Source organism: Pinus tabuliformis, chromosome 5_2 (assembly GCF_031772625.1).
Source record: "Pinus tabuliformis cultivar Carrire ecotype Pingquan chromosome 5_2, CPIR1, whole genome shotgun sequence".
Lineage (NCBI taxonomy): Eukaryota > Viridiplantae > Streptophyta > Pinopsida > Pinales > Pinaceae > Pinus > Pinus tabuliformis.
Genome location: NC_142306.1, coordinates 238,797,451 through 238,824,583, shown reverse-complemented (window position 1 = coordinate 238,824,583; position 27,133 = coordinate 238,797,451). Strand labels below are relative to the sequence as shown.

General features: G+C 36.5%; 1 pseudogene; it reads left to right on the top strand.

Moving 5' to 3' along the window:
• The window catches only part of LOC149158424 (DNA replication licensing factor MCM4-like), a 158,649-nt pseudogene that overhangs the window by 116,447 nt on the left and 15,069 nt on the right, over positions 1-27,133 (top strand).

Sequence of the window (27,133 nt, the reverse complement as noted above, 5' to 3'; positions counted from 1 at the left end):
ACATTGCACAAAACTTGTCTTCAAGCAGGAAGTGGGATGAGGAACCCATTGATCCTTTTGTCCTTTCCAATTGTCTTCAATGATTGATCTTTCACTCTTGCTCGGGCTTTGTCTTCACCTCAACTCCGATACCATGTTAAATTTAGGTATGTTCTATGCTTAGAGAAATTTACTTCAATTTTTCATATTAGGTCAATGAAAATATTCAGATTAGAAATCACATCAGCATGACAATAAAGTGTAGATAGAACATATACAAAAATAGTAGTATACAAGCCAAGATAAGAGGACATGAGATCCTGGAGATAGGTTGACATTACCTTAAGGAGAATACTATGCTTCTTTTAGTCGACTGCAAGAGAGATAGCGACAATGTTTTGGAGTGTAACTTTGACATGTGTAACATGACTTCATGACTTCTTAATTATATTCACAACAAGAAAAAAACCCTAAAGACATCAAGAAGAAGTCTTTGACCTATGAAAAACACTTCTTTCTCCTGAAACCCATGATGCAAGGAACACAATAAATATATTTGTTTCTTCTTTTCATGAAATCATAATTATAAGTCATTATGAAAACCGAACCTAGTTACACCTTTCTTCAACAAGGGCAAGACCATAGACACTTCCATCCCTTGTTTTCTGCCCAAACTTTCTCTCTACACCTGCGATAGCCCTTTCTTGAGAGGTTGTGCTAGTATGCTACAATTCTGGGTTGTTCTAGCCCTCATACAGACCTCAAACCGCCTTCTAATGATTGTGTCATGCTTTAGAATGGATCCACAATCCTGTGAAAACCTTGTTTGAGGATAGTCCACCCATAAACAAGCCCCAAATCACTCTAGACCTTGACACCTTCTCCTCAACACTCCTGCACTGCAATTCAGTCACCAAAACAACCCTAACAGGCCCTCAAATCCTTGTTGGTTTCCCTCCTTTTCCTGTGCCCAATACAAAATAGGTCTCCTTCCTTCAATGAGCTCTTCTTGTGTTGTGTTGCTCACTTTGGATGAGAGAAATGACACTTTAATCACCTAATATTTATATCCAATATGAGGGCTCCAACAAAACATCATCATAGGGCTTAACAAGATGTCATAAGGCTTATTAACATCAAGTCGACCTTGACCTTGTGCCACCATTCCCACACGTAACTTTCAAAAATTCATAACTCCATTTCTACAACTCAAAATCAGATGACTTTTTATGTGTCAAATTCGTCTATAGCTTTGGCCCAAACAATGATGGGTGCAATGTGAAAATTCCTAAACTCGGAATCCCTACTGCAACAACTGATTAAACTTATCCTATTTGTTAATTACTGAAAAAATTATTCACTGCTTCCTACAACAGATATCCAAACTAATACACTGCAACCTTCCCTTAATTAAATTATAAGCGGAAACAAGAAACTGAGAAAGAAAGAAAATACAAAAAAATGACATCGCTATTTTTGGACAAATGTCCCCAGAAAAACCCAATGTGGGAAAACTGGTGCAACAACTCTGAAGGTTTTTATTATCAAGCAGTAGTAATTTTTTAATACAATCTCTAGATGCCTTCCCGACAATCCAGTTACAGAGAATATCACTAACAGAGAGAATTGTGAGATTACCTCACACTATACTGGAAATCCTGACTGATTCATCCCTTGAATGAACAAACCCTGGCTGCCTCTGCATTAGCCCAGCGTCACACTATCTAGGGATTGCATCACTCTTCCCGACTAATCGATTTGCCTCTGAGATTCAGACTTTTTCTCTCCTAGACTCACACCTCAGCTTCCATCTTCTAAAATCGAATTCTCCAACACATTTATGGATTCCCTCTAGTCTTCCGCGTTGCCTTTGTGTGGTCCTACTTAGCCCTACGTTAGCCTCGCTGGCTCTACATTGCTTCTACTGTATCTCTCTCTTCCTTCTCTTCTGAGTATTCTCCGACTAGGAAATATTTTCATTCGGATAATATCCTTGCCCCTCATTGCAAAAATCTCACTTTGAATTTCTCTTCGGAAAGTGCTCCACTTCAGAAATTCAATATTTTGAAATCTACTCGATGTGTTCTCCAAGTGCCCATCAGGCCTCCTCTTATAATCCTCTTGTTGATCAATCAATGACCTAGATTAGATTCTAATCAATGGCTAGGATCATATTGACTTGATCTCTACCTTCTTCTAGAAGCTTCACCCATAGTTTAGATTAATACCCATTAATTATTTTAATTTCCTAAGTTTAGACTTAGGGACCCATTAAAAATAATTAATTATTTTAATAAAACTATCTCCGGGTGGAATTTCCCAAAACAATTTTTGGGTATTGGAGAATGCATGTGTCTAAGCCCCTCATTGCAAATTTTGAGACTTAGAGCACATCTGATGCTACCAGAAATCAACACTCCCTCTTAGCGAGGAATGTGCTCTAGCAATGCACCCTACTGGAGCATCACCCTGTTTTGTAACATCTCCTTCTGTGCTGCTGATGTCTGACATCCTGTCCACCAACTACTATGCAAATGTTGCATCTGTACTATTGTTGACCCTGTCACTACCAACACTGCGTCCATACTGCAACTCCCTCTGAAATTCTGCATCTGTGCTGTTGTTGGCCCTGCCACTGCCAACACTGTATCTGCACTGCATCCTTCTACAATTGCTACTGCTACTGCATCAACAATGGAAAAACATCCCAAATACTGAAAAAACTATGTTCAGTATGATGCATCTCCTTGCTGGTGTCTGATTTCTACTAGTCTTTGCGCTAACCCTCTACGTTGTTGTTGCACTGCTACCAACTCTTCTCTGTGCTACTTAGTCTCCGGTGCTCCTAGCCATGCAACTCTCACTCCGGCACTCCAATACACCAACTGACACTATTCCATCCTGCTACTACTAATTTGGCCTCCCGTAGTATGGTATTGATCCAAGAGGTGGACTCCTCAAGGATCCTACCCATCTGAAGCAACTCTGAGGGTATTTATTATTAAGCAGTAGTAATTTCTGAATACAATATCTGGATGCCTTCCCAACAATCTAGTTACAGAGAATATCACTGACTCTTATAACTTATGGGCAATCCAAGCCCATAAGTGACTCTTGTGGTGCTCCCCCCTCTAAGCCCTAAACCCCAGGGCTTGGAGTACCTCCCAAGCTACTCAAAAACCAACACCCCCTCTTAGCGAGGGAGGTACTTCCAAGAATAGGAAGTAACTCATCATCATCATCACAACTCGCAACACTCACCCAACTCTTGGCGCTCAACACTACAACAACCGCTGTAACATGAATTATGCCTCTCTCAAAAGTGTCAACGTCATTGGAAGCATACTGCTTCTTCTTCTTCTCCTGTATCATTTTCCAATCCCTCCATAATTGCTCTTGGTAGATGTGGAAGCATCCTTGCTCCCCAATGACCGCACACTCTTCTTGGGCTACAAAGTCTCCCTCTGAATCTGCAAGCTTCTGCTAGAACTTGACTCCCTCTAAGCCTCTGGAACCTAGACCTTCTTCTCTAGAACTTGTACCTATACCTCTGAAGCCTGCACCTGCACCTGCTCCACCTGCTTCTTCTTCCCATAATCCATAGGCTTTCCCATTAGCTTGTATAGACCATGCTCTCTAACTCTAAGCACAATACCTATGGAGCAAGAGCCTCTATATGTGAGTCTTGGTACAGATAATACATCCCAAACCCGCATCACCCATCTTGTCTCCATCCTACATGGCACAACTCTCGATCCTTAGATCTCGTTCTGACTCTTATCGCCCAACACCATGTGAAAATTTGAGTCCCATTCAGCTAGAGTCTTGAAAACCTCTTGTGACCCTATCATATGTTTTGAAGCACCACTATCCATGTACCATCCATCCTCATCGATAGTACCCTGCAAGAAGATATCACATCCTTCTCACAACCACTCGTAGGGAAAGGAGAAACCACATCCTACAAACACATGTCATAGTCATATATAGGGAAAGGATGAGCCACCTCCTATACATATGCAAAACACCGAGAATAGGGAAAGGATGAACTACATCCTACACGCATGAAAATCAACAATAGTAGGAAGGATCCTACTCATGGGGAAAGGATGAACCACATCCCACTGACATGTCAACCATATATCGTAGGGAATAAGCATCCTACATGTGGGGAAAGGATGAACCACGTCCCACCGACATGTCAACAAATGCCTATAATCATCTATGAATGGGGTATCCACAAGAGAAGGTGAAGCACTCATCCTGCTCATATGCCATAGGAGAAGGTGAACCACTCATCCTATCCATATGTCATTAACAATAGAGGAAGGTGAACCACTCACCCTATCGTCACTTATAACTCAATAAGTACCGCAAGCCTCCAGAAGTTCACAGAGCTTAATTATTCAATATTGACCAAAGATCCCTTCATATAGGGAATAGTGCCAAGCTGCTTTCTGAAAGTCAAGACTAGATCACTGGGAGACTCATAGCTCCATCTAGGAGCATATAGATGTATATATAGCAGGAAACAATTAGCAATCCTCTGCTTCTTGTATATCAGGTCAACCAAACTTTTTTTATAGGCCTCTAGATAAGGGGTTTGGCATGTTGTATTAATTTAGGAATACACCACAAATTTGTACACAATACATAGACTAGACCGAACTGTTTCTTGCATTTGATGCCACAGAGCTAAGATTGTGTCTAGATCCTCAAGGTCTATTTTCAACATAACACTTTTCAACACTTTTTCAAGTATGCGCATTCCAAAAAAATTCCTCAGATAGTGTTGGCCTTAGAAATTTAGATCAGAAGTAAAGCATCAAAACACTTTAGTGAAACATTGTCTTGACAGAGGACTTCACAAGAATGGAACTAATGTGCCCGAGATTGTTCATAAGTATATGAGTTATGGAACAGAGATTGAATACGGATGTTAGCACTCAAGTCTGCAAATTAGTGTGTATGCCAAACAATTGTCAGAGGTAGCAGTATTAGCATACAGGTCAGTAAATTAGTGCGACATTATATACATGCCAACTTCCAGAAATTAAGTTGTCTTTGCACAGTAGACTTCCCTGGATAAGGGGTTGAGCCATACCATAGAGACCATAGAAGTGTGTGTCCAGAATTTTGAAATAGCCCATCGAGTAAACCAAATCAAACCAAAGAAGAAAAAAACCAAAATCGGTCATTAACACTTCGGCCTATCCACTTCAAAATTAGATTGAAATTTTAGAACAAGTGAATATCTATGTCAACAAGGCCACAGAGACTGAATACTTGATAGATCTGCTTCATGTGTAGTGTAGTATTTCAAGGGGGGGCAACAACTTGATCTCTAGGATGATTACTTGGCCGCAGAGTTGTCATAATTATGTTCACTCCTCATTGGGCTCATCCTCAACTTGGCTCTGATACCATGTTAAATTTAGGGTCACATGTTCTTTGCTGAAGACAGAAGCTTCAATATCTCACTAGCCCAATTATTAACTCATTCACTGAGAGATACATGTAACTTATTTATAGAAGATAACCTTTGAAAGGACGACAATCAAGTTTTCTAGAGTTCATATATGTCTTGTTCACAACTTCGATTGTGAACAAGATTGTAACATTGTCATAAATTTATAGGTACTGTAACGTATCACCATTGCTACTAAGAAGTACCGATGTCATACATAATGTTGGACCATAAATAGTGGTGAGCTTGAGGTGACATACATAGAACAATACCATGTACATATATCTGTGAGGGAACCAAGAAATATCATTGCTCGGGATTCTAATTTTTTTTTTTACTTTTATGATAGCTTCAGATCTTGAAAACTTCCAGGAGGACCACTACTTCTTGAGAGATGACTTCAGCACAATTCCTATTCTGCTACTTGATGTTGGGTATAGAAGATTTCAGGCAGACAAATTCTCCTCAAGCTAAGAGAGGATTGTCTTTGCAAAAATAAAATGCTTCCACTGCTTGTGACCAAAAATTTATCGAGGTCTTTTTCTGGGATCACAATGAACCTACTGTAAATCAACATCTCCACAGGTTGAATCACCTGATATAAGTAGTTTGAATTGTGAATATGTGTGTGTGTGTGTGTGTGTGTGTGTGTGTGTGTGTTTATCAAGTCACTATAGGAAGTACAAGATTCATACTATCATCACATATTCTTATCACTGCATTAGTCTCCATATATCTTACTACCCTCATCTAGGAAAGTCACTGACATTAGAATTTATGAGGTTAAAATATATTATTGTCCAGAATTTAAGTCACCGTTATGAGTTTTTCTGAGTGTTACTGTCCATATGATATATACATCGCTAATACCTTATTCACTATGTCATGGCTAATATAGGACGACCAAGAATTGCCATTAATAGAGTCTAGAGTGCAGGTCTAGAGGATACATACAAGACTTAGATAAGCCATACCTTAGAAAAATACGAGCCTTAAAGAATCACATCTGGGTTTGAACAGACTTCTTGAGAAGGTTGTTATAGAGGCGATATGTAGTCATAGTGAGTTATTGCCACACCATTATAGATCCATTTTGATGATCCATAGACCATAGAAGAATGAATATGTTGAAGATATCATGGACAGAAGTATAACAAGGCATTTCTAATACAATGATTCCAAATATAGTGATGCTTGTAGCTTGCTTTTGAGGAAATAAAATACTGCCTGAAGTGAACCCATAATTTCCAAGGTTAAGTGTGAATGCCAATTCCCCTCTCAGCTCCATTACCGCAATTCAACAATGCCTTTTTAATGTTTACCTTCAATCAAATTCTTATATACTTTTCCCTCAAGGCCACACATTTGGGGAGCTATCCATTCACTTGTGTGGCAACAAAAACAATTTAACTTTAGGCTTTTCTAGATTGTCTCTAGATTTTCAAGTTCGTCTAATAAGTGGTTAGCATCGTACCAAAGGACTAATCACAAATACACTATAATATTGAGTAGGTCTAGAATAAATGTGGCCCTTGCAGTCATATACCAACAAAACAATGGATTGCACCAACATAAATACACCATCAGAAGGTTCTATTACATCTGATGTGTCATTATATAGGGCTGCTAATTTTTTGTTACAAATCTAGGCTTATTTTCGGCAACATCTATCTTTAGTTTACTTTTGATATATATTTAGTATCAACTAACTTATATAGTTCTTTGTAGATGCAATTTCAAAGGAGCTTGGAACATATTATCAAATGGACAAAAGAAATTGGATGAAATTGAAAAATAGGTATAGTTTGTGTATTTGATTATTCATTGTGATATGCAAAAAATGTATTAGTGGTAACTTGTGCTCAATAAAATTTATATGACTTGAAACTGGTTATGTGTAGAACACTAAAAGAATATAGAGATGGGGTTGAGGAATTCTTAAAGTTTTCTGAGGAGCATTCAAGGAATAAGATGTCCACAAAATGTCCATGTAATAAATGTGGCATAGTGAAAGTACAAACATTTGATAAAGTACGAGAGAACTTGATTTGTGATGGTATAATAGAACAATATAACATTTGGTATTTGCGTGGAGAGAGCATTCCTGGTCAAGTATCTTGAAAAAAAAATTGAATTGATATAGTTTCAACCTTATATGTTTTACAGTAAAGATATCACTTATTTCTATATGTGCAAACTCCAAATTTTTCTCTTTGTCTCCTTTAGATTCCATATATTATTGATAAGGATAGGAAACATTATGAAAATGAGCCACATGAAATTCTCGAGCATATTTCATCTCAACTGGTAAGCCATTTCATATTAGTCAAGGGCCCTATTTGACTAGGTTGACCAAATGCTATTGATTTTAATTTTCATAAAAACCATAAAATTATTAACATAAATTTTGATTTTCTTATTAATAGGGTTATGAACATGTTGTGGAACATGATTATGATAATCAGGTTGATGAGCATGAAACATTGTTTAAGAATGATAGTGAACCTCTAAATGATGATGATGATGCAACCATTGTTGGTGATCAAATGCTTGAAATGGTGAATGATGTCAATCGATGTCTTAATCAAAACATCAATGAGAGTTGTGATAATGAGGGGTTGGCATCAAAAAATGTACTAAATGAACTTAATGAATATAAGAAGCTTATTGAAGATGCCAAGAGGCCATTGTACCCAGGTTGTGTTGACTTCACAAAACTATCAGCGACTGTAGAATTCTACAATTTGAAAGTGAAGAGTGGATGGTATGATACAAGTTTTGACCAAATGTTAAAATTGCAAAAAGACGTGCTTCCTAAAGATAACACACTTCCAAATTCTCCATATGTTGCAAAAAAGTTGATAAAATCATTGGGATTAAACAATGATATCATACACGCATGTCCAAATGATTGCATTTTATATCAAGGAAGTTATGAAAGTAAATATCAATGCCCAACATGTGGAAAATATTGATGGAACGTGGATGCTCAATCTCAAAAGGTGGGGAAAGGTGTTCCAACCAAAGTGTTAAGATATTTTCTCATAGCACCAAGTCTAAAAAGAATATATAGGTATCATATTGAACACTATAACTTTATTCAAATTTTCCCCTTCTTGTATTATCTTTACCATTTGTCGTAGTGTTATTATATGATAATATATTATATAAATGAAAAAAATATTTTTCATTATAGCTCTGCAGACATGTCACAAAAAATGAGGTGTCATCATGAGAATGCAAGAAATGATGATTAAATACATCACCCTGTTGATAGCCCAGCATGGAAAACTATTGATGACAAATGGCCTAATTTTTCTAACGAACCTCACAATGTATGACTTGCAATGGCAGTAAATGGATTTAATCCTTTTGGAGACTTGAGCAGCACATACAATGTTTGGCTTGTAGTGTTATTTACATACAACCTTCCACCATGGTTGTGCACAAAAATGAATTTTTCTATGCTAACATTGTTAATACCTGGTCCCAAGCAACCCAGAAATGACATTCATGTGTATTTGGAACCCTTGGTAGATGAACTAAATGAATTATGGGACCAAGAGGTATGGAAATATGATGCTTATAGTAAGACATGCTTTAACATGAAGGCAATTCTTATGTGCGTGTTCCATGATTTACCTGCTTATGGGAATATGGTTGGTTGCACAACAAAAGGCTATAATGCATGTCCCATATGTGGGAGGAACACAGAATCAGAGTACCTTAGTTGTAGCAAGAAATGTGTGTACATGGGACATATGAGATTTCTCCCTCAACATCGTAAGTTTTTCTCACAAAAGGCATTGTTTAATGGGAAGGAGGAGCATCGTTATGCCCCTCCAGTTGTAAAAGTATCGTATATTTTGAAGGAAACAAAAGGAAAGGAAGAAATTTGGGGGAAGATTGAATCAAATAAAAGGAAAATAAATAATAAAACAGGTGAAAAAACTAATGTTGTGGTGTGGAAGAAACAATCAATTCTATTCAATCTACCATATTGGGAGGTATGTAGACCCATCAACCATGCCTAATTATTGGATGCAACTTGCTTAGTTGACCTCATTGTGATTAGATGTCTTGGTTGAATTTATTGTTTATCTATTTGTCCATATTAAATATTGTTATGATATTCTTGATGTGTTGGAATGTAGAAACTCCTAATATGCCACAATTTAGATGTAATGCATGTGGAGAAGAATGTGTGTGAAAGCATTTTTGGAACTCTTTTGGATATAAAAGGGAAGTCCAAAGATGGAAAAAAATCACGTGATGACTTGCAAAAACTAGGTTTGAGGAAATCACTATGGCCAAAAGTTGAACGGAAAAAAATATTCCTTCCACCTGCACCACATACTCTTTCAAAGAAAGAGAAACAAATCCTACGTCATGTTCTTTTCATCTTAAAGGTGCCAGATGGTTACATCTCTAATCCAAAAAATCATATATCTATGGAAGATCTTATGTTCCATGGTATGAAAGAACATGATTACCATGTTCTAATGCAACGAATCCTCCTAATGGCTTTGTGTCATGTGTTGCCAATTGTTGTCCGAAAGACGGTTTGTAAGATTTGTTACTTTTATAGGAAAATCTGTACAAAATCAGTTTCAGTAGAGAGTCTTGAGAAGTTGGAAAATGATATTGTGTAGACATTGTGCTTTCTTGAAAAGTACTTTACTCCTTCATTCTTCAATAATATGTTGCATTTGAATGTACATTTGATATGTGAGCTTTTATATTGTGGCCCGGTTGCATATAGATGGATGTACCCCTTTGAGAGGTACGTGAAACTTTACTTTTTATCAAGCACAACAACAAGATGATTTTTTTTGAAAGATTTTGACATTAATTAATTCTCTTTTGTTCATTTTGTAGGAACATGAAAGTATATAAGATTTATGTTAAGAACAAGAATAGGCCTGAAGGATGTATTGCTAAAAGCTATACTGTGGAGGAATCAATAAAGTTTTGTGGAGGATACTTGACAGGTAGGGAAGCTATTGGATCCACACATGGTCAAAATGAAGTGTGGGATGAGGAAGTTGAAGAAGTTATCCTTGATGGAAAGCCATTATCTTCTCCAATTCCTTCAAAACTAGATGACATTAGTTGGGAACAATCCCATAGGTGGGTTCTATTTGACACAAACGAAGTTGATCCATGGATAGAGTAAGTAACATATTTGGCCTGTAATTTTTTGTTTGTTTTTTTATGGTTTAACAAAACATAGATCCATGGATAGATTAACATATTTGACCTTTAAAAATATTTTATTCATATTTTATCAAAACAAATTAACCACCATACCTATTGTCCATCATTGTTGAATTAGGATGCACAAAATGGATATTTCCAACTCAATTACCCAAACGAAAAAAGATGAAGCTCTATTGCAGAAACTCCACACCCATAATTTTACTAGTTGGTTAAAACAACATGTAACGATATTATTTATATTATATGTGTACTTAAAATTCAGTATATGGGAATATTTTCATGTAGGAAATTAAATATTTTTTCAGACTCGGTTGAATGTACGAATTCTAACCACATTTAAAAATATAAAACTATACAGGTGGAAGGAGATGGAAAGGTGTCTGATACACTTAAATGGCTAACATGTGGCCCCAAGAAATTCGTGAATAAGTACAAGGGATTCCTAATCAATGGTTATCGAATCCATACAAAAAGCATAGAGAATGAGAGAACCACCCAAAATAGTGGCGTGTGTAAGGAAGCTCAAACAATGATGTGGTCAAGTTCCAAAGATGAAAATCATGTATTTCAAAACACAACATTTTATGCAGTGGTAGAAGAAATAATTACATTGGACTATTTTTGTATGGAGTACACATTGTTCAAATGTAATTGGATTGATGTATACAATAAGAGAGGGATCAAAACTGATGATTTGGGTTTTAAAATGGTGAATATGAAGAAATTCTTAAGTCAAAATCATTGGAAAGATGATCCATTTATTCTAGCATCGCAAGATAAAAAACTATTCTATGTACAAGATCCAGTTGAGACTGACTCATATGTAGTGTTAACATGTCCTCCAAAAGGATTGAGAAATAATACATGATATGAACCCAAGTATGCAGATTTGTCACAGGTTGTAGACTTTCAAGAAACAAAATGTGTAAGTGAAGAACATGTCAATGATGTCGATGTCAATGTTGACATGAATGTGGATTATGTTTGTTCAGATTGTAAAGGAATATGGTTTAAAAATAAGAAATAAAAGATATTGATTTTGCTATTTTGTTTCGAGAACTCCAAAATTGATATTTGGTTATGAAGAGAGATTCCTTTGTTTCTTATCTATAAAATGTTTTAGACCCATTTAGTAGATCTTTTTCTAGTCCCTACCTACAACAAAGACTATTTTTTTTGGCTTGCACCATTAATCTTGTCAAATTGAACACATAAAAAAGTTGATATGTGCGAAGTTTCTATAACTTTTATATTTATATATTTTTTGAGATTGAAATGATAAAATTATATATTACTATTGGACCAAAGCCCTAAAATTTACTCATTTAAAAGAACCCAAAAAATGCAAATTTCTTGGGCACATGCCATTTGTTTAGCCTTCTTTTGTGACTGTTGATTGCAAAACAAACTATGTAGTTGTGGGTTGAAAAACAAACTATGGAGATAGAGGAGCGCAATTACTGGGAGGGAAAAAGGATCATAAATAATCCGAGCATATTACTATTAGATGAGGCTGCAACAAGTGCATTGGATGGACAATTGGAGGATTCCTTAGCTTAAGCACAGTTAAGCTAATCATTCTGCATTTTCCTCCATGTAGGTCGGAAAAAACGAGGATGAACATTTACAAAAAAGTAATTGTCATTCTCATTTCTCAATTTCTCTGCCAACAGTGTTGTAGGATAATATCTGCTTTCAATCTTAATATTTATTGTTTTATTTCCTAAAGGTTCCATCTTTATGAGACTACATAATCTAATAATTCTATGTTTTTCTGCTAGTCCTTGAGATAATATTGACCGGTATTTCACCTCCATTCTTGGTGTTTACTGGTGCTTTAAAATATTACATTGCCATTCTGATATACTGGGGATTTACATTTGTAATTTCTATCTTCTTATGCTTCTTTATGTATTGTCCATCCATGCAATGTTTTTTTTGCTCCAACTAATAAATTGGTTCTTCCAACAGTTAAAAAAAGAAAAATATCACTGTAAACTTGCCAGTCAAGTATAATTGTTTATTACCTTGGAAACTATGTAGGTGCTTGATAAGGATGGTGGATTTATTTCAAAAGGTAACCTGGAAAGTGGTGCAAGTTGGACAATGGAATTGGGTCTTCAAACTATAGGGTGCCCTATCATAGTGGAGAATATGAGTCAGCCCCGAGAATTGCTTACAGAGGTCGGTTAATTTCGGTTTTTATATTGCACTCAATAACTCATTTTTGTTATTTTGAGACATGGTTTAACGTTGTCATGTTATCTTCTATTGGTTTTCACCAATATTGTAGATGATTTGTGAGGAGCGGGGGCTCTTCCTTGAAATAGCTGACATCATTTGAGGCTTGGGGCTTATGATTTTAAAGGGAGTCATGGAAGCTCACAGTGACAAGATCTGGGCTCGCTTTGTTGTTGAGGTAATGCCATGATTGCAAACAAGATAATTAACTCTCAGACCTCTGATTCCATGTAAAGCTTCCTCTTTTATTTGTGTTTGGTTGCTTGAGTAGACCATAGACTTCAAGGATTGGAATTTGGATTTATAATGAGAATAGGGTATGCAATTTATTTTAAGCTTGTCTGTGTTTCTAGAGTTGGAGAAAAGTGCTAAACCAAACAAATTTCTATGGTTGATGCTTAATAACTAACGATTAGAGATTGTTCTTGGGAATTTGATTGTGTAGGGTTGTAGACCATAAGATACTCTAGCTATCCACCTCTATATTTCACCTTATGTTCTCTAATTTCTGGCACATAAAATTCTGAAGGCACCCTAGCTTGATTTGTCATGTTGTGGAATTTGGCAGTTTCACAATATTTTTGCACAACAGTGGCTTCTTGGATTGGAAGTGAAAATCTAACGATGTAAAAATATTAATAATTTTCTAAGAACTGCACATAAATTTGAAAATCACAATTTTGATCTTTAGTAAGCCCTGGGCATGCATGTTACTAAAGACTACTTGCACTTAGCAAGAGATGAGGTAAATCAGTGAAATTTTTTTGGTAGGCATGGTACTTTCACTTGAAGGTGTACATAGAATTATGTAAGTGTAGGAAGATGCACAAGGAGAAATAATGTAGTAATATATTTTATGACTTCTCCATAGGTACATCTGCAGGAGGTTGTGTGCAATCAGGTATGGCTGTAATGCATTTTTTAACCTGAGAAAATCAATTTTGCCACTTGGAATGCAATTTTGACACCTTGGGGTGCATTCTAAGTATGGAAAATGATGTTTCATGGCATATAAGATAGCCCCTTTTCCTTATCATCCATCAGGTTTGCAATTTATGTACATGGCATGTAGTTTTTATGCAAGTGGACATTTTAGTACTATGAAAATAATAGGTAGAAAGAAAAGTTGGTCTTACAAAAAGCATATTTTGGCCCATGGGAGTATAAATCAGGGTAGGAGATGGTTTTGGTGAATAATATGAGTAGGTTCCCCCTTAGACATGGTATGGAAAAAAATCATCATAGAGGCTAACTTGGAAAATTTCCCTTTCCAAAGACCTCCAAGCATGGGATTGCTGATCAGCTTTGACTTTCCCAAACCCAAAGATGACATATTGCATGGTAGGATACTTAACAGTTTGGGAACTTGTCTTTTAATGATTAAGGCCTAGGAGGAGGATTGTCATCTTTGACATTGTAAAAAAGAATCGTGTTGAGGGCTGCAAATTACTTCCTTGATTACTAATGGATGAGAGGAATGATGATCATCTTTGATTTGATCAAAGTGATAATATATATTTATTGGAAAGTAAACTTTGGCTTTGCCAAATGGTAAAGTTTAGAAATTATATAATCATTTTATACTTTTTCAAAACAATCTACATTGAGGATATTGTAAAATCTGTAAATAGGGGGAGGAAATGATTGCGTGAGATAGATCTTAAGGTGCAAGAATGATCACATCTTGATTACACTTATATTGTTGATAAAACTATATACAAGTATGATATAGAATTTATGAATGCATATATGAGTGTTGTTGTGTTGATGTGTATGTTGGTGACAATATATCTTTGAGTTGTTCTTTGCTTTGTCTTGCTTATAGGGATGCCTTGAAAGATAAACAAATTGGTGAACATAAGTAAATAATCTAAACTGTAACGAAAAATATGATATGAATCTTCTATTAATTGGGATTCTAATACCAATTATTTGAGCCAACCCAGAATTCTACTATTATAACTGAAATTTGAAATCCAAAATTTCTAGAACTAGATCTGAAATCTGAAAAATAAAGAAGACGAAAAGTCATAAACTAAGAAGACCCTAACTGTAGAAAAAACTTGAATAATTACAAAATAATAGCAAATATATGAAGACAAGAAACAAAAAAAAATACTAGTGATTTCAACCAGAACTGGATATTGACTTTGAAGAACAAATGTAAATGCTCGTAGGAATTAGTTTGTAGCTGAGTAACTTAGAACATAAATATGATACAAAGGAATTATTCTGAGTATGGATGCTACCTACCCCAAATAGTCTCTTCCAAAATCCATGCAATAACACACTTCACAAACAACTTCGTCAAGGTATGGATGCCAACTGAGGACCAAGGCAGTATGGATACTACCCTTACCCCAAATGGTCTCTTTCAGGCAACCTTCATAAAAGGCCTCCACTCCAATTTCTAATGGTAATTTTATAGTTAGTCTTCCCACTTTTTGTAGAAAAGAGGAGCTACAAACTTTGATTAGTGACACTTATGAGTGAAAGTTGTAACCGAATATGCATGGAGTTACAAAGGATTTTATGATGAGAGGGACATAATTTTTAGCTTTTCGGGTTACTTTGAAAATGTTTACACCATGTTTGGGCCTTGCGGGTGCTTCGTGAGATGTGGGGTGCATGGTGTATGGTTGGACCATGCTCTTCCATGATGGACTTGGACATTGGAGGTGGTTTACTATTTGCTGCTAGACCTTGTTTGGATGTTTGAAAGACATTCTTCCTTGAAGTGTTGGATAAGTATGGAGCTTGGTGACTTCATGTTGTTGATGCATGAAGGCAGTTTATGTGCTTGGAGTAGAGTTGGGTATTTCAGAGGAGGTTATTGAGCCCTAGATAGCACGGGGTTGCTTGGTTGCTTCCATGGAGGTTTAAACTTGAGATGTGGATTCTTGGGTTGAGGGAGTGGATATGTAGGTGTGGGATTCCTTAAGGTAACAAATGAACTTGGATATGCATTGTCCTTAAGGAGACACATGACCATGGAGATGCATTGGAGCTTTGGACCTGTTGATGGTGCTAGACCCACCAACATGTCAAGGGGATCTCCCTGATAAGAAGTCCCAATTACACCTCAGACCGTTTGGTGTAGGAGTCCCAACAGTGGGTCATAAGGTAATGTCTTTACCGTGATGTTGCACAAAGGCAAGTAAGATAACTCTGTCAGTAGCAAGGGTGTGACTGATGCAGTGAGTCAAGGAAGATGTATGAGAGGTTCTAACACATAAAGGGAAGATGAGAGTGAAGGTGAGTTCCAAGTTGAAAAGGATAAGTCCCAACTCGGCTAGGGACACACAACACAAAAGGACATACACAGCTTCTGGTGGAGCAGTCCACTCGGATGTGGTAGTCACAACATAAAAGGTAAGATAACATGTACATCACTCGTAGATCAGTCTAAATGAGTGAAACGATTGTTACAACAAGGTTCATGTGAAAGGTCTGTCTGGTGTCCGACAAAGTAGCTGACATGGACAGTGACAACATTAACAACATATACAACACATAACAACAAGATTCATATAATTGCATGTGAATCAGGTCATATACAAATACGTAAGTTAAAAAACATATATCATTAAGGAAACTGTAGAAGTTCAACTACAATAATAACATATGCATGAAAATGTGCTAGCTCTTATTATATAAAAGTGTAAGTTCCAATCATACAATACATCCATATAAACCTACTAGCCTCATCATTGAAATGTTACAACCACATCCACTTGCTCCTCTAAAGGGATGTACTAGCTCCGTGCAGTGGAGAAGCCAAGGCACATTACAAATACGTAAGTTAAAAAACATATATCATTAAGGAAACTGGAGAAGTCCAACTACAATAATAACATATGCATGAAAATGTGCTAGCTCTTATTATATAAAAGTGTAAGTTCCAATCATACAATACATCCATATAAACCTTCTAGCCCCATCAGTGAAATGTTACAACCACATCCGCTTGCTCCTCTAAAGAGATGCACTAGCTCTGTGCAGTGGAGAAGCCAAGGCGCGTTACAATACTGTCCAAGCCTTCTTCAAGATAGTCTTAGTGGAAGCTTGGCTGACCAAAAGCCTATACAATGAGTTATGAGGGACTATTTATAGCAAAGGTTGGGGTGACCCTTAACATTCCCCTTTGTGACCATTCAACTACCCTCATGACTCTTCACCTACTCTATGACTATTACATCCACTATTGAGACTTGACTTACGCTTGACATGACTCAACATTACAATGCACATGTACTCATGTAAGACAACATGGCTTGAGCAAGCCTTGCAAGACATCACTGGCACTCGGTCCATTGTGATGAGACCAACTCTTTGACATGATTGTGATGGTGAAGGTGGTGAGCTGATGCAAACATTGGTACCACGATGGTGTGCATGCACCTCATGGTGACATCTTACTGAAGCAAACTCTTGCCTCCGTTGTAACCAATGTATTGGTTCAACCCCTTCATCCAACTTGTCTGCTAACATGTGCATGGTCTTCTTGGGTACGGTTGAACTGGCAACACACTAATGCATAGTGTCCATTCTGATCTTCAAGTGTGTGTTGGTGGTCATGCACATCAACTTGCCGAAGTACATGTTCAACCCCAATTGGACTTACTTCTTGTCTTCACCTTGGTGAGTGTGTTGAATGGGTTGGACTACATGCGTGTGCTCAATAACATAAATGCTGCTAAATCCCTTGCATGTGATCAACAACACTGCTCACCATGTCTGCTCTATGCCAGTTGTTAGGATGGATCCTTAACTTGTACGGGTGCAGTTTCATCTGTGAGTGCATGTTGCACCCACTGTTGTTCCTGTTCTTATTGTAACTCATTCATCTCTCTGTGCAGCTTCATGTTCTTCCTGAGTTGCTGCTTCCGCACATGCAACTCCATATTTGTTCCATCTTCTAACTTTGTGTGATATCCATGTCACATTGTCACTTCATAGCCGGAGTCTCCAACGTTGCTTTCATCATCAAAGGACCTGCTTGAGATTGAAACCTTGTTCCGCCTCCATGTTGTCGACAACCCTCCTCTTGCATTCATTGCCTTTGGTATGCTATCTTCAACTGCTATTCATGATGTTTCTCACTGTGATGTTGCTATTGTCATATCTTGATGTCCTTGTCTATGAACAACTTGATGTCTTCGTGGGTAGGAAAGTCCATGGACACTTGATCGACTGCATCCCCAAGTGTGCTCTAAATGGTGTCTTCATCTCTGCTCTCCTGGAAACCATTGTACCTGTACTGCTGAGAGGCAGATGAACACTTGGGATACCTGGAGACATGGCAACACTCATGGCAAGAAATCTGTCAGTCGAAAACCAAAATGAACATGAGAACTGACTTGCAACATACTTGGGTGCATGATCATGAAGGTTGCGCAATTTCGGCTGGGAGGTTGGGAGACCAATTGCAAAGACTAAACAAGGCACAGTTTGGGCTATTGAGAGAGTAGCTGACTATTGGAACTATGCAATTCACAGTCCATTCTAGCTGTTGATTGTTGGGATTGTGCAATGCACAATTCCAGCTGGGAAGGATTGCTGGCCTAGGGACAAATTTACGCAATTTCTTGGACCAAGTAGCCACTATCCTCCAGAAATGTGCAAAACAGTCCTGAAGGCTAGTGCTGGGCAAGAATACACAAATCTGGAGAGGAAGGTGAGCCTTCCTTCCCCAGATTGCGCAATGCAGCCTTGGTGAAGGTAGAGTTCGGGCCAAGGCTGGCCCGACTTGCTGACGGGCAACTGAAAGCAAGTAAATCAGTGAATGCATGGCAACACTAAGTGATAGCAGAAGTGATTAAAAATGCATGCAAAACATGAATGAAAGATTCAACAAACAGATTAACATGCATGTGGGTGAGGTAGTCTGTTGGTTGGGCGAACATCTGTGCAAAACAGTTTCATGCATGCAACAACCGTGAGATAGCAATGGAAACTGAAACAGAGCTAAGAAAAGCTAGTATACATGTAAACAACAACAAGCATTCAAAGAAATAAAGGAAATAGTACTCACACAAGCAAAAACACAAAAAGCGATAGAAATGCAGCACAAGTCATGGGAGGCGAGCTTACCCCAAAACATCTAAGTTGAATGTGCCCACTACTCCTTGATTTGATGTGGGATGTCAAAGCTGCATGTTTGATGTGAGTAATGAGCTCTACAGCATCCAGCTGATGAGTTTTGATAACATCAAGGTTGTGACGTGCATGCCACAAATCTAGGGGAAGTGACACTTGGTGGGAGGTTTCTGAATTTCTCCTTGCATGCAACCTCCAACTGCTAAACATAGATCCCTGAGACAAGGGATGCCTTTGCATGCTACCTTGGGAGAAGCAGCCTATGCATGCAAATTTGTTTTGCTCGGTCCCTACACATGCAAGAGACTGCTCAACTGCTGGAGAAAAATGCCCATTTTTTGTTGGGAGTTAGGCTGGTTGCCTAGGAGATTTGTGCAATTTCTGGGCAGAGCAGCTAACCGCTGCCTAGATTTGCACAAATTCTGGGCTGAGCAGCCTTGCTGGGGAAATTTGCTCAAATCCTGCTAGGAGTGTTGGTAGGCAGGATTGCGCAATCCTGGAGCCCAGCAAGTTGCCAAAGAGGATTGCGCAATTTCTAGAGGGAAGGTTGGTTTCCATCTAGAAATGCGCAATTTTCAAAGGGAAGTTGCTCAGCCTACAGCTGGACCAAGTCCAAGTGAACAGCTTGTGAGGGGAATGGATCAAGCTATGACTGACAAGATGCCTTTGTGCAAGAAAGACACTAAAGCTTGTGAACTTTAAAAAGTAAGGAAAGTTGTTGTGAAGGCTGGAAGGGGGGCTCCAAAATGAGGCTAAGGAAAAATTTTGGAGGGTGGTTGTAGCCGCTATAATAGGACCTTTGAAGGATTGTTGGACCTTGGGGAGTAGTACACATGCCATGGAGGCCTTTCTTTGCTAATCATTGTCACCTTTGAGCCTCACACATGTCGTTTAGAGTAGACTGGTTCACATGGGTGGACCTACTTGTGTCTTGCAAGTTTTCTTGTAGTGGACTAGGTCCATTTGTTATTGTAAAGCCCCTTTACCTCTCATATAAATAGAGGAAGAAGTGAGTTGCTATTATAGTCGATCATGCATTTGTGCATATTCCTTTTCATACTTGGGTTAGAGATGTAAGAGAAGTTCTACTTTATCTCTCTCTCTTCTTCAATCTTCTTTGTTATTTATGTGTTTTTGTCTTAAGGTACTAGTGTTTCTTGGAGCATTCACCCGAAAACTTCATATATATAAAGCATAAATGATATATGTGGGGTGCATGGTGTATGGTTGGACCAAGCTCTTCCATGATGGACTTGGGCATTGGAGGTGGTTTACTATTTGCTGCTAGACCTTGTTTGGATGTTTTAAAGACATTTTTCCTCGAAGTGTTGGATAAGTATGGAGCTTGGTGACTTTATGTTGTTGATGCATGAAGGGAGTTTATGTGCTTGGAGTAGAGTTGGGTATTTCAAAGGAGGTTATTGAGCGTTAGATAGCATAGGGTTGCTTGGTTTCTTGCATGGAGGTTTACACTTTACACGTGGACTCTTGGGTTGAGGGAGTGAATATGTAGTTGTGGGAGTCCTTAAGGCAACACATGACGCTAGATATGCATTGTTCTTAAGGAGACACATGACCATGGATATGCATTGGAGATTTGGACCTTTGGAGGATTGTTGGACCTTGGGGAGTAGTGCTCATACCATGGAGGCCTTGTTTGTTAATCATTGTCAGCTTTGAGCCTCACACATGTCTGTTAGAGTAGAGTGGTTCACATGGGTGGACCTACTTGTGTCTTGCAAGTTTGCTTGTAGTGGACTAGGTCCACTTGTTATTTTAAAGCCCCTTTACCTCTCATATAAATAGAAGAAGAAGTGAGTTGTTATTATAGTCGATGATGCACTTGTGCATATTCCTTTTCATACTTGGGTTACTCTCTCTCTCTCTCTCTCTCTCTTTCAATTTTATTTGTACTTTATGTGTTTTTGTCTTAAGGTGCTAGTGTTTCTTGGAGCATTCACCCGAAAACTTCATATATATAAAGAAGAAATGAAACCCATGAACAAAATCAAAACCTATCATATAATTCTCCATGCTTTCAAAAACCCTAGGTAGGGAAAACCAAGAGAAACCATAGCTCCACAAAAGATACTCCAACAATCAATCTTTTTGAAATATCTTTAGTGGAGATAAGGTTTCTATTGGTTTTCTCTATCTAGGGCTTTGGAGAAATTAGAGCATTATATGATGAGTTGTGACTGTGTTCATGGATTTCAGTTCTTACACACACATATGAAGTTCTCAACTGCCTAAAATTCTGTTATTTCAAATTTTAACCACTGCCATAAATTGTGTTATTTCAAATATATGACTTCCACATTTTCATAAATACAATGTCCTCAAAAAGATAGCTGAACACTTCCATATTCATAGTTAGATCATATTCCAATAATATATACATTTGTTATACGGATCAACAATTGTCTCACAAACAACAATCACATCACAAGTGGAAATTGAACTTGGTTGGGGAGGATATTAATTTATCAAGTTCCTAAGTTCTTTCTACTGTCAAATTGAATTAGAACTAGATAAAAACCAGATAAAAAAATTGTTTGACCAAAAAATACATAAATTATTCAAACTTAGGAAAAAAACATATATATCAATGTGCATCCATATGAATCACAACCATTGTACAAAAAAATTTCCATTTAACTTGATTTTTCCTGGAAACATATTTGGAGGTTTCCCAACATGAATTTCCTAAAGAATATGATGCCTTGAAGCCAAGCATGCACCATATTATAGTTAAAATCTAAAGTCTTTGGCACCCTTAAACCTAGCAGTAGTCTGAGAATCCTATACCATACTAAGAGAATATTTATGCTAAGGGAGTTCAGCATGCATTTACACCTACATTTTTTCTTAAGAGTGAAGGTGGTTCTGTGCCACATAACTATGTTTGAAGGACAAATATCCATATCATAAAACAGAGGCAAGCTTGAAATGCTAGTTGTATAGCTAGAAGTATTATTATTACATTGTTCAAAACTTTTAAATACTTTGTTGAAGGACTTCAAAAGGATGTAAAAGTGATTTAGTGGGTCAGAATGTTCAATGATGGGTATTATTGTGAGATTATTTGCCCAACATGCTCCTACTAAATAGAAAATGGGTTTTTTCTATTTAATGTTTGGGTCAAATATTGTAACAACAACACTAGTGCATTAAGTATGCTAAAAGGTCACCAAAAAATACATAAATTATTCAAATTTCAGAAAACAAACATATATATTAATGTGCATCCATATGAATCACAGCCATTATACAAAAAAAATTACATTTAACTTGAGTTTTCCTAGAAACAGATTTGAAGGTTTCCCAACATGAAATTCCTAAAGAATATGTTGTCTTGAAGCCAAACGTGCACCATATCATAGTTAAAATCTGAAGCCTTTGGCACCCTTAAACCTACCACTAGTATGAGAATCCTATACCATACTAAGAGCATCTTTTTGCTAATAGAGTTCAACATGCATTTACAGCCACATTTTTTTTTAAAGGTGAAAGTGGTTCTGTGCCACATAACTCTATTTGAAGGACAAATATCCATATCATAAAACAGAGGCAAGCTTGAAATGCTTGTCCTATAGCTCGAAGTATTGTTATGACATTGTTCAAAACTTTTAAGTAATTTGTTGAAGGACTTCAAAAGGATGTAAAAGTGATTTAGTGGGTCAAAATGTTCAATGATGGGTATTATTGTGAGATTATCTTCCCAACATGCTTCTACTAAATTGAAAATGGGTTTTTTGTGTTTATTCTTTGGGCCAAATCTTGTAACAATAGCACTAGTGCATTATCTATGCTAAAAGGTCACCAAAAAATACACAAATTATTCAAAATTACGAAAAAAAAACATATATATTAATGTGCATCCATATGAATCACAACCATTATACAAAAAAGATTACATTTAACTTGAGTTTTCCTAGAAACCGATTTGGAGGCTTCCCAACATGAAATTCCTAAATAATATGTTGTCATGAAGCCAATCATGCACCATATCATAGTTAAAATCTAAAGTCTTTGGCACCCTTAAACCTGGCACTAGTCTGAGAATCCTATACCATACTAAGAGCATATTTGTGCTAAGAGAGTTCAACATGCATTTACAGCCACATTTTCTCTTAAGTGTGAAAGTGGTTCTATGCCACATAACTCTGTTTGAAGGACAAATATCCATATCATAAAATAGAGGCAAGCTTGAAATGCTTGTTCTATAGCTAGAAGTATCTTTATGACATTGTTCACAACTTTTAAGTACTTTTTTGAAGGACTTCAAAAGGATGTAAAAGTGATTTAGTGGGTCAGAATGTTCAATGATGGGTATTATTATGAGATTAGTTTCCGAGCATGCTCCTACTAAATTGAAAATGGGTTTTTTCTGTTTATTGTTTGGGCCAAATATTGTAATAGCAGCACTAGTGCATTAACTATGCTAAAAGGTCACCAAAAAATACATAAATTATTCAAATTTAGGAAAAAAAAGATATATATTAATGTGCATCCATATGAATCATAACCATTATAGAAAAAAAATTCCATTTAGCTTGAGTTTTCCTAGAAACAGATTTAGAGGTTTCCCAACATGAAATTCCTAAAGAATATGTTTTCTTGAAGCCAAGCGTTCACCATATCATAGTTAAAATCTAAAGTATTTGGCACCCATAAACCTGGCACTAGTTTGAGAATCCTATACCATACTAAGAGCATATTTGTGCTAAGAGAGTTCAACATGCATTTACAACCACATTTTTTCTTAAGGGTGAAAGTGGTTCTATGCCACATAACTCTGTTTGAAGGAAAAATATCCATATAATAACACAGAGGCAAGCTTGAAATGCTTGTTCTATAGCTAGAAGTATTGTTATGACATAATTCAAAACTTTTAAGTACTTTGTTGAAGGACTTCAAAAGCATGTAAACGTGATATAGTGGGTCAGAATGTTCAATGATGGGTATTATTGTGAGATTATTTGTCGAGCATGCTCGTACTAAATTGAAAACGGGTTTTTTCTATTTATTGTTTGGGCCAAATATTGTAACAGCAGCACTAGTGCATTAACTATGCTAAAAGGTCACCAAAAAATACATAAATTATTCAAATTTAGGAAAAAAACATATATATTAATGTGCATCCATATGAATTATAACCATTATACAAAAATATTTCCATTTAGCTTGAGTTTTCTTAGAAACAGATTTGGAAGTTTCCCAACATGAAATTCCTAAAGAATATGTTGTCTTGAAGCCAAGAGTGCACCATATCATAGTTAAAATCTAAAGTCTTTGGCACCCTTAAACCTGGCACTAGTATGAGAATCCTATACCATACTAAGAGCATATTTGTGCTAAGAGAGTTCAACATCCATTTACAACCACATTTTTTCTTAAGGGTGAAAGTGGTTCTATGCCATAGAGGCAAGCTTGAAATGCTTGTTCTATAGCTAGAAGTATTGTTATGACATAATTCAAAAATTTTAAGTACTTTTTTGAAGGACTTCAAAAGGATGTAATAGTGATTTAGTGGGTTGGAATGTTCAATGATGGGTATTATTATGAGATTATTTGCCCAACATGCTCCTACTAAATTGAAATGGGTTTTTTCTACTTATTCTTTGGGCCAAATATTGTAACAACAACACTAGTGCATTAACTATCCTAAAATGTCACCAAAAAATACATAAACTATTCAAATTTAGGAAAAAAACATATATATTAATGTGCATCCATATGAATCACAACCATTATACAAAACAAATTCCATTAACTTGAGTTTTCCTGGAAACAGATTTGGAGGTTTCCCAACATGAAATTCCTAAATAATATGTTGTCTTGAACCCAAGCGTGCAACATATCATAGTTAAAATCTGAAGTCTTTGGCGCCCTTAAACCTGGCACTAGTCTAAGAATCCTATACCACACTAAGAGCATATTTGTGCTAAGAGAGTTCAACATGCATTTACAGCCACATTTTTTCTGAAGGGTGAAAGTGGTTCTATGCCACATACTCTGTTTGAAGGACAAATATCCATATCATAAAATAGAGGCAAGCTTGAAATTCTTGTTCTATAGCTAGAAGTATCGTTATGACATTGTTCACAACTTTTAAGTACTTTTTTGAAGGACTTCAAAAGGATGTAAAAGTGATTTAGGGGGTCAGAATGTTCAATGATGAGTATTATTATGAGATTATTTGTCGAGCATGCTCTTACTAAATTGAAAATGGGTTTTTTCTGTTTATTGTTTGGGCCAAATATTGTAACAGTAGCACTAGTGCATTAACTATGCTAAGAGGTCACCAAAAAATACATAAATTATTCAAATTTAGGAAAAAAACATATATATTGATGTGCATCCATATGAATCATAACCATTAAAAAAAAAAAAAATCCATTTAGCTTTAGTTTTCCTGAAATTTTTTTTGGAGGTTTCCAAACATGAAATTCCTAAAGAATATGTTGTCTTGAAGTCAAGCGTGCACCATATCATAGCTAAAATCTAAAGTCTTTGGCACCTTTAAACCTGGCACTAGTCTCAGAATCCTATACCATACTAAGAGGATATTTGTGCTAAGAGAGTTCAGCATGCATTTACAACCACATTTTTTCTTAAGGGTGAAAGTGGTTCTATGCCACCTAACTATGTTTGAAGGACAAATATCCATATCATAAAACAGAGGCAATCTTGAAATGCTTGTTCTATAGCTAGAAGTATTGTAATGACATTGTTCAAAAATTTTAAGTAGTTTGTTGAAGGACTTCAAAAGGATGTAAAAGTGATTTAGTTGGTCAAAATGTTCAATGATGGGTATTATTGTGAGATTATTTTCCCAGCATGCTCCTACTAAATTGAAAATGGTTTTTTTGTGTTTATTGTTTGGGCCAAATCTTGTAACAACGGCACTAGTGCATTAACTATGCTAAAAGGTCACCAAAAAATACATAAATTATTCAAAATTAGGAAAGAAACATATATATTAATGTGCATCCATATGAATCACAACCATTATACAAAAAAAATTACATTTAACTTGAGTTTTCCTAGAAACCAATTTGGAGGCTTCCCAACATGAAATTCCTAAATAATATGTTGTCTTGAAGCCAAGCATTCACCTATGATAGTTAAAATCTAAAGTCTTTGGTACCCTTAAACCCGGCACTAGTCTGAGAATCATATACCATACTAAGAGCATATTTGTGCTAAGAGAGTTCAACATGCATTTACAACCACATTTTCTCTTAAGGGTGAAAGTGGTTCTATGCGACATAACTCTGTTTGAAGGACAAATATCCATATCATAAAACAGAAGCAAGCTTGAAATGCTTGTTCTATAGCTAGAAGTATCATTATGCCATTGTTCACAACTTTTAAGTACTTTGTTGAAGGACTTCAAAAGGATGTAAAAGTGATTTAGTGGGTCAGAATGTTCAATGATGGGTATTATTGTGAGATTAGTTGCCGAGCATGCTCCTACTAAATTGAAAATGGGTTTTTTGTGTTTATTGTTTGGGACAAATATTGTAACAACAGCACTAGTGCATTAACTATGCTAAAAGGTCACCAAAAAATACATAAATTATTCAAATTTAGGAAAAAAACATATAAATTAATGTGCACCTAGATGAATCATAACCATTATACAAAAAAATTTCCATTTAGCTTGATTTTTCCTGGAAACAGATTTCGAGGTTCCCAACATGAAATTCCTAAAGAATATGTTGTCTTGAAGCCAAGCGTTCACCATATCATAGTTAAAATCTAAAGTCTTTGGCACCCTTAAACCTGGCACTAGTATGAGAATCCTATACCATACTAAGAGCATATTTGTGCTAAGAGAGTTCAACATGCATTTACAACCACATTTTTTCTTAAGGGTGAAAGTGGTTCTATGCCACATAACTTTGTTTGAAGGACAAATATCCATATGATAACACAGAGGCAAGCTTGAAATGCTTGTTCTATAGCTAGAAGTATTGTTATGACATAATTAAAAACTTTTAAGTACTTTGTTGAAGGACTTCAAAAGCATGTAAAATTGATTTAGTGGGTCAGAATGTTCAATGATGGGTATTATTGTGAGATTATTTGTCAAGCATGCTCCTACTAAATTGAAAATGG